Raw genomic sequence first — 7132 nt, forward strand, 5'->3', positions numbered from 1 at the left:
GGCAATCAGGCTCTTGGTACCTTAGAAACCTGATACTAGATTAGAGTGAAGATTATTGCCCTAGAAATTTACACTATATGTGTGTGTGCGTGCGTGTGTGTGTATAGAAAACCATACATTCCTTAAAAATACCAAAGAAAGAAAACATATTATGTGAAGAAAATGATTTTATTATTTTAAGACAATGAAATCGAAAGATTTATTCTTATATCAAAATCTCCCAAATGTCAACTGTAACTGTGATTTCAGTAAACATAATATTCATTTTCAGGCATTATAGGAAACATTAAACACATAATGCAAAAAGTGACTATAAATTTAGTCCGTGGATATTTAGTGGGAGAGATCATCTGGTCAGTATCCTTTTCCTCCAGCCAGAATGTTTTCATTAAAAGGCTTGGAACACTTACTGGTCAAAAGAGAACATTTCTGAGGCAGGCAGATAAAAGTGTAATATAATCATCATAGTTCATCCATGCTTATTTTATTTCTGGCAACTTTATTAATCTAAACTCAGGTAAACCTTAGTCCTAGTGCTCACAGAAGCGAAAATAATTTTTCATGTTTCTTTGGATAATATAAATTAATTATTTTCAAATATATAGGTTTGCTTCAAGGGGAAAAGAACATATACAGATGTATCTGTGAAGATCTGTATAACAGAGAATAAGAAATGTTGATAATCAGATATAAACCAGACATTTCCTACTTAAGAAAATCTAATATACATAACTATCCAGAAAGTGATTGACAGATGTAATAGCTCAATTTAGAACAAGACTTCTGTTCAAATTAGAAGTTCCCCTAATACATGATTACTGAGTTCTAGGTTTTGAACCCTGAAGCTTCTAAGTAGATTTTGCTGAGATAGTGTTACATTTCCACTGACCCATATGTGTTAAACACTGGTTGTGGGCTGAAAAATATGTCATGATATAGGACTCTAAGTCTACTTGTAGGTATATAGCCATCAGTGGTCATAATAGTAAATTATAAATTTGTGTTTGTTTTCTAGTTTTCTAGTAGAATTTCATTATTACATATTTTTCTCAAGTAGTATAAGCTAAAAATAAAGCTGTCTTCACGTCAAGGGGAGAGGTAATAACTATAGAATCAGGAAACCTCTGGTATATTGAGATTTCATCCAGTATACAGAGAATTATTTCACGCGTAGTGTTGTTTCCAGAATTTAATCTATTAATATTGTTGAAAAGTGATTTTTTAGCTTAGTTATAATATATAGGTATTTTTTTAATAAGTTTGTTCTAGAAATTCACTTAAAGAGTTATGTGAACAACTTTGAAATATAATTTTTGGCAATATTTTCAAAGCAGTAGTGAAGACTTCCATTACTAGAAAGAACAGGCTTTCCAGGTGGAATATTTACTATTTACATAATATGTATCCCTGTACCCTTAATTCAAATGAACTCAGCTAACAAAGAGTCTCAAGTTATCAATATTTTTTTCCTCACAAAGTATGCACTTTGGATTTGGAAATGTATCCATTTGGAAATTGATACAATGGGTTGTAAAGGTTGTATTACTGATTGTGTCAGCAATATTGATAAGCTAATCATAAAGGAAGTTGAGTAGAATTAGCAAATAATACCCAGAATCGGAAAAACCCTAGGTGTTTTGAGCCTCAAAGCGCAATTCGGTGGTTCTTTTTTCCAGTGGGTCTAGTTAAATCCATACTTTAATATGAAATAGTACAAATTCAAAGGTATTGTCTTATTATATGCACAGGTAGATCACTTTATACACAGGCAGTGTTTTTAACACTCTAGAGACTATGAGTCTAAGATGTGAATTTTATAATTTCTAGGCAAATGTCTAGACATACTTTGAGCCTATTTTGAAGTAAATAAATTTCTTAATTATATGTGTGAATTACTAAGTATTAACTATACTGAAAAAAATAATTAGGGATATTAGTAGTAATGTGAATTTAAGAAGACTAGCTCAGTAGTTTACAGGTTGTTAATTTTCACAGACCAGTAAGATTGAAAAAACTTACACCACTCAGTAGGCACTGAAACAACACCGTGACACATATAATACAGGTTAAAAGATAAGTTTTATACTCTATCAGATTCTGAATCAATCTGCCCTCCTCCTGAAAGTGTCAGGAGAGGTTGCAAAGAAGAGGTCTGAGTCATGAAGATTGAGACCTCTGCTGGACCATGAAGAGAAAAATGGAGGTCATTGTAACTAGAGGGAATAAATGGACAAAATTTCAGATTGATGAACAGACATAAAGCAAAGAGGAGGAGACAAGGGTTTACTGTAAATACAACCAGAAAGTCGAGTGAGGGCCAGGTCACTGAAGGTCTAATCTGCTGCCTTACAAAGTTTGGATTTATTTCCTGTGACTATGATGATCATAGACCAGAGCCACCATCATCTTTTATTTAGAATGTGCACAGCCCTTGGACTCCTTCTACACTTGCCTTCACTACCATCAATTCTCTAAATATCACCTAGAGTGATTTTTTAAAATGTACATCAGATTATATTACTTGCAGCATAGTTTAAACTCTATTAAGATCTCATCAAATTCAAAATACATTCGAAATTTCTTAACAAGGCCACATGTGATGTGATCTCTGCTTGTTTCTTGACCTTATTGGTCACTCTCCAAACTTTTTCCCCTCCTCACTCTGCTCCGACCATAGGCCGTGCTGTTCTTTGGATGTGCCAACCTCACCCCCACCCAGGGCACATGTCTGTCCCTCTCTCTCCCCAGATATATGTATGCTCACTCCTACATACAGATTTCTGTTCAGAGTGCTGGCATTACAGGCGTGAGCCACCGCACCTGGCCCAGTGTTACAATTTTTACTTCTGTTTCCTGTTTGTTTTTCTTCCATTTTGTACATGGACCACACTATACTTTCTCCATTTATTTCCATCTAGTATTTTTACATGTATCTGTGGATTATCTCTAGCACCATGTTTATGAGGATTCCATAAACCAGAGCTCCAAAATGCCTTCCTTACGCCCTTTCTCTTTCTTCTGCACAATGAGACTGATTTACATCCTAACCCAGATGATCAATAACTTCAATCAGAAGGTTAGTGTAGCATGCTGTCTACAAAGTCGGTGAGAAAAGTGACATTATCTATTGCATAGCAATGTAAATTCAAAGAATTTTTTAGAGCTAGAAGTTACCTAATCTTGAAATAAATTTTCAAGATTTATCTCTCTTAAAGTATAACATTTTTCTTAGTGATTTTTCTATCAAAAAATAGTTTGTATATTTCAGAAATATCACATTTTGGCAATGATAGGACACACTACTTTTTGTGCTAAAAAAATAGCTACAATTAAAATGTTATCACCTCTATGTGGCCTTAAAAGTACATAGGCTATTAATTGTTGAAGCTATTTCGTCCCCTTAGACTTGTTTAACAATTTTAGAAAGTTTTTAGTAATAGGCAAACTTCTTATTAAAATCTTTTTGTTCTAGTGTTTAAGCCAGTATCCTATTGCAAAGCAGATGGCATTCATGAGCTGATTTTTACAAGAATATGCTTTGCCTCACTGATTGCTGTTTTGATAGCTATTTTTAAAATTTTTGGAATCCTTTAATGTCTATTTCTGAAAGTAATTTCCATAACCTAAATTGAGAGATTGTATTTCTGTCAATTCTTCCAGAGTATAATGATTTAAGAAATAATGGCTCTGGTGGCCAAATGTGATTTGAATAATAATAATATTTATTAGAGGTTATTTTTCATTATTCTCTTTGACAAGCAATATAAGAAAGCAGTCTATTAAAACTAACTTTAAAACTATTTTATAATGGTGGTATTTATGTATGTCAGAAAAAAAATCATATATTAAAGATTAGCTTTGTAAATAATGGAAGCCTTATCTTTCTATAGCTCTTACCTTCTTCATTATTAATGTTTTTCTCATGATATTTCTTCTTGATTAAAATATTGCCTTTTAACATCCAACTGTTTTAAAATTAAAATACAAAGTATTATTTTGAAGTACTTTTAAAAATAAATGGCAGTAAAATAATTTATAGTCATTAGTGATTGGAAAGATATTATTTAAAAAGCCAATTAAAACAAATGTACACAGGTATACAAATGTCAGTGAGTCAAAACCAGAAAGCTTTTAAGTTGATCTCAGCAATTTAGAATTCAGTAGTTAACATTGCTATTCACTATAATGAATATCTAAGGATTAATTTTGAAAGAAAACTTTTTATAAAGAAGGAAAAGATTTTCAGAAAAAAATCAAATCATTTGTGTTATCCTTTCCAGAATCCAAATTTCAAAATAGGCAAATTAACACAATTCTGAGAAACAAATTATATTCTTATTGTTCATTAAAATACTTCTGTCAAAAGCATAAAACTAAATATTATGAAATGCCAGTTTAACATGGGAGGGTATTACTGAAACAGTTTAAAACCAGAGCACTATTTAACAGTAATTAGTTTCCTATGTATTTCAGCATATTAGTTTCTTAACAGTTCACTACCCTTTCTATTTCGAACATTGTGTACTTTATAATTGACTCAAGCAATGATGTAATCTCAGCTGATTGCAACCTCCACCTCCCGGGTTCAAATGATTCTCTTGCCTCAGCCTCCCGAATAGCTGGGAATATAAGCACCCGCTGTGATGCCCAGTTAATTTTTGTATTTTTAGTAGAGATGGGGTTTCACCATGTTGGCCAGGCTAGTCTTGAATGCCTGACCTCAAGTGATCCTTCAGCCTTGGCCTCCCAGAATGTTGGGATTACAGGCATGAGCCACTGTGCCCGGCCACACTTTTGTATATCTGTTTATATTTCTACACATTACTAATTATTTAGGATTCTATATTATGCTACATTAAGTCTTACTGGGAAAAACGAATAAGCAACTAAAAGGATTATAATATAAAAATTTGGAAAAGTGTGGGGTATATTTTGAAATATAAGCTATGTGACATCACAATTCTAATACTTGTTTGACACTTTAACACATTTAGTATTATACCTTATTGATAGGCATATATTCATATACATATATACATTAAAACATTACTTTTATAGTCTCATGTAACTAATAAAATATTTTCACCTGCAGTTGCTTGGTTGTGATCCAAACCACTTGTTTTCTGTAGGCATTATGTTTCTTTTATTTCATATTTTAAAGATGAGGCATGTGAAGCCCAGATCAATGTCCTTTGCACACTTGTACCTACTCAACACCAATTTTATTTGCACTAAACAAGACCCCACTATTAACAGCTTTTTTTCTCCTGGTACTCTTAAGTATTGCAAATTATATGTAGAGTTTTAATTAGGAGAGAACTTGAACAAGTGTGGTGTGGTAAGGTGAGTCTTTTTCTAAATGTTTTAAGTTATTTTTGAAAAATGTTATGGGTACATAGTAGGTGACTATAGACAGTAACAACTTAATTGTATATTTCAAAATTACATAAAGAAGGTAAGGTGAGTCTTAGATGAACTGGCTAAATCAACTGAAGTTCTTTAGCCTGAAGCTTTAAACAACAAAGGAATTTTCTTCTATTTTAATTTCACCTAAAGAACAAGTTGCAAAGAATTCAAATTAAAGCATTTAAAAAAAAACCTTAATGATTGAAAGCAATATAAGAAATCATTATATTGCAGATTATAGAACTGATGTCTCAGTATGTTTTTGGCTAAAAAAGGAGTACTTCTAATTTTATAAAATGGCAAATAAGAGCTTAGCCTGTGAAGAATGATAAATAACTCTCTTGAGGGAGTAAAAGTTCATTAAAAATAGATTTGAAGCTAAAGATGATTATCCTTGCCATTCCCTCTTCCTTTCTTTCCAATCAAATGATTAAATATAAATGTGAGAAAAAATACAAATATTGTTTTAGCTCTCTAATAAATCATTTTAACTACATGAATAAACTACTAGATTGGATCAAATCTAAATGATCTATTAGATTTTTTTTTATATTTTTTAGATTTTTGTGGGTACATGGTGTATATATTTATGGGGTATATGGGATATTTTGATACAAGCATACAATGTGTAATAATCACATCAGGATAAATGGGATATCCATTTCCTCAAGGATTTATCTTTTGTGTTACAAACCATCCAATTATACTCTCTTAGGTATATTTTTAAATGTACAATTAAATTATCATTTTTTTTTTTAACATGACAGGAGCAAGGCAAGTCTCCATTGTTTTTTCTGACAAAATTCAGTGCTAATCAAAGAACTGTCTCCAGGCATAGGGGCTGCTAGTATGTTTTAGTCATTAGCTTCCTTAAACTGTAAGCTGAAACCATTGTTTAAAGTACCAATTAATGTTCATTGTAAAGAGTTTCAAAATACTTTTTCAAGGAGTCAACATCACAACATTAATTTTTCCTTTTGACACGAATAAATGTGCATAAATGTATTCAGTGTGACACATATTAAAATGATAGAAATCATTCTAATAAAAACAACAATGGTATTGTATTTAGAAAAACCTCTGCTGGTGATTTCAATCAGTTCACTTGTGGCAGGAGTCGAGCCTATAAATGCTCTCTCAACTGCACACCAACCAACATGCTCAGATTTCATTGATTATCCATTTGGAAAATTATCTAATCGGCCATTCATTTATACAGCCATTCTCATGGCACTGGATGTGTAGAACTGAGAATTGAAAGGAAAAGTTAACCTCTTAAAATGACATTTAGTAAAAATGTTTTCATTTTAATATAAGTCCATAGGCTTTAAATTCTAGAGGACTGAATAAAATATTTCTTGTCATTGATTGAATTTAATTTACCATCTTTTAATCAAAAGTGAATAGTATTGTCTTCTAAAGAACTAAATGTTTCTGCAGTTTATGTGAAATAAGGGCCATGTTCAGGCACTTTCAAAAAAATCTTTGTTATTTAATTTTAAGGGAGCTATTTCACATGGTTTAGGTTTATGAAGAACAAATATTTCTTCTTCATAAAAATATATTTATATTTACATATTTATATATAATTAATATATATTTTATGTATAATATATAATTCCAGTGGAAAATATATCTATATGTATTTCCAGTGGAAAATATATCTATATTTATCTATCTTTATATATATATTTCCAGTGGAAAATATATCTATATTTATCTATCT

The 7132-nt window shown here is 31.3% G+C and overlaps 1 protein-coding gene across 1 annotated transcript in view; it reads left to right on the forward strand.

The window, feature by feature from the left end:
- The window catches only part of PCLO (piccolo presynaptic cytomatrix protein), a 398423-nt gene that overhangs the window by 210124 nt on the left and 181167 nt on the right, over positions 1-7132 (forward strand). The window lies entirely within an intron of this gene.

The sequence above is a fragment of the Piliocolobus tephrosceles genome, chromosome 8 (genome assembly GCF_002776525.5).
Source record: "Piliocolobus tephrosceles isolate RC106 chromosome 8, ASM277652v3, whole genome shotgun sequence".
Lineage (NCBI taxonomy): Eukaryota > Metazoa > Chordata > Mammalia > Primates > Cercopithecidae > Piliocolobus > Piliocolobus tephrosceles.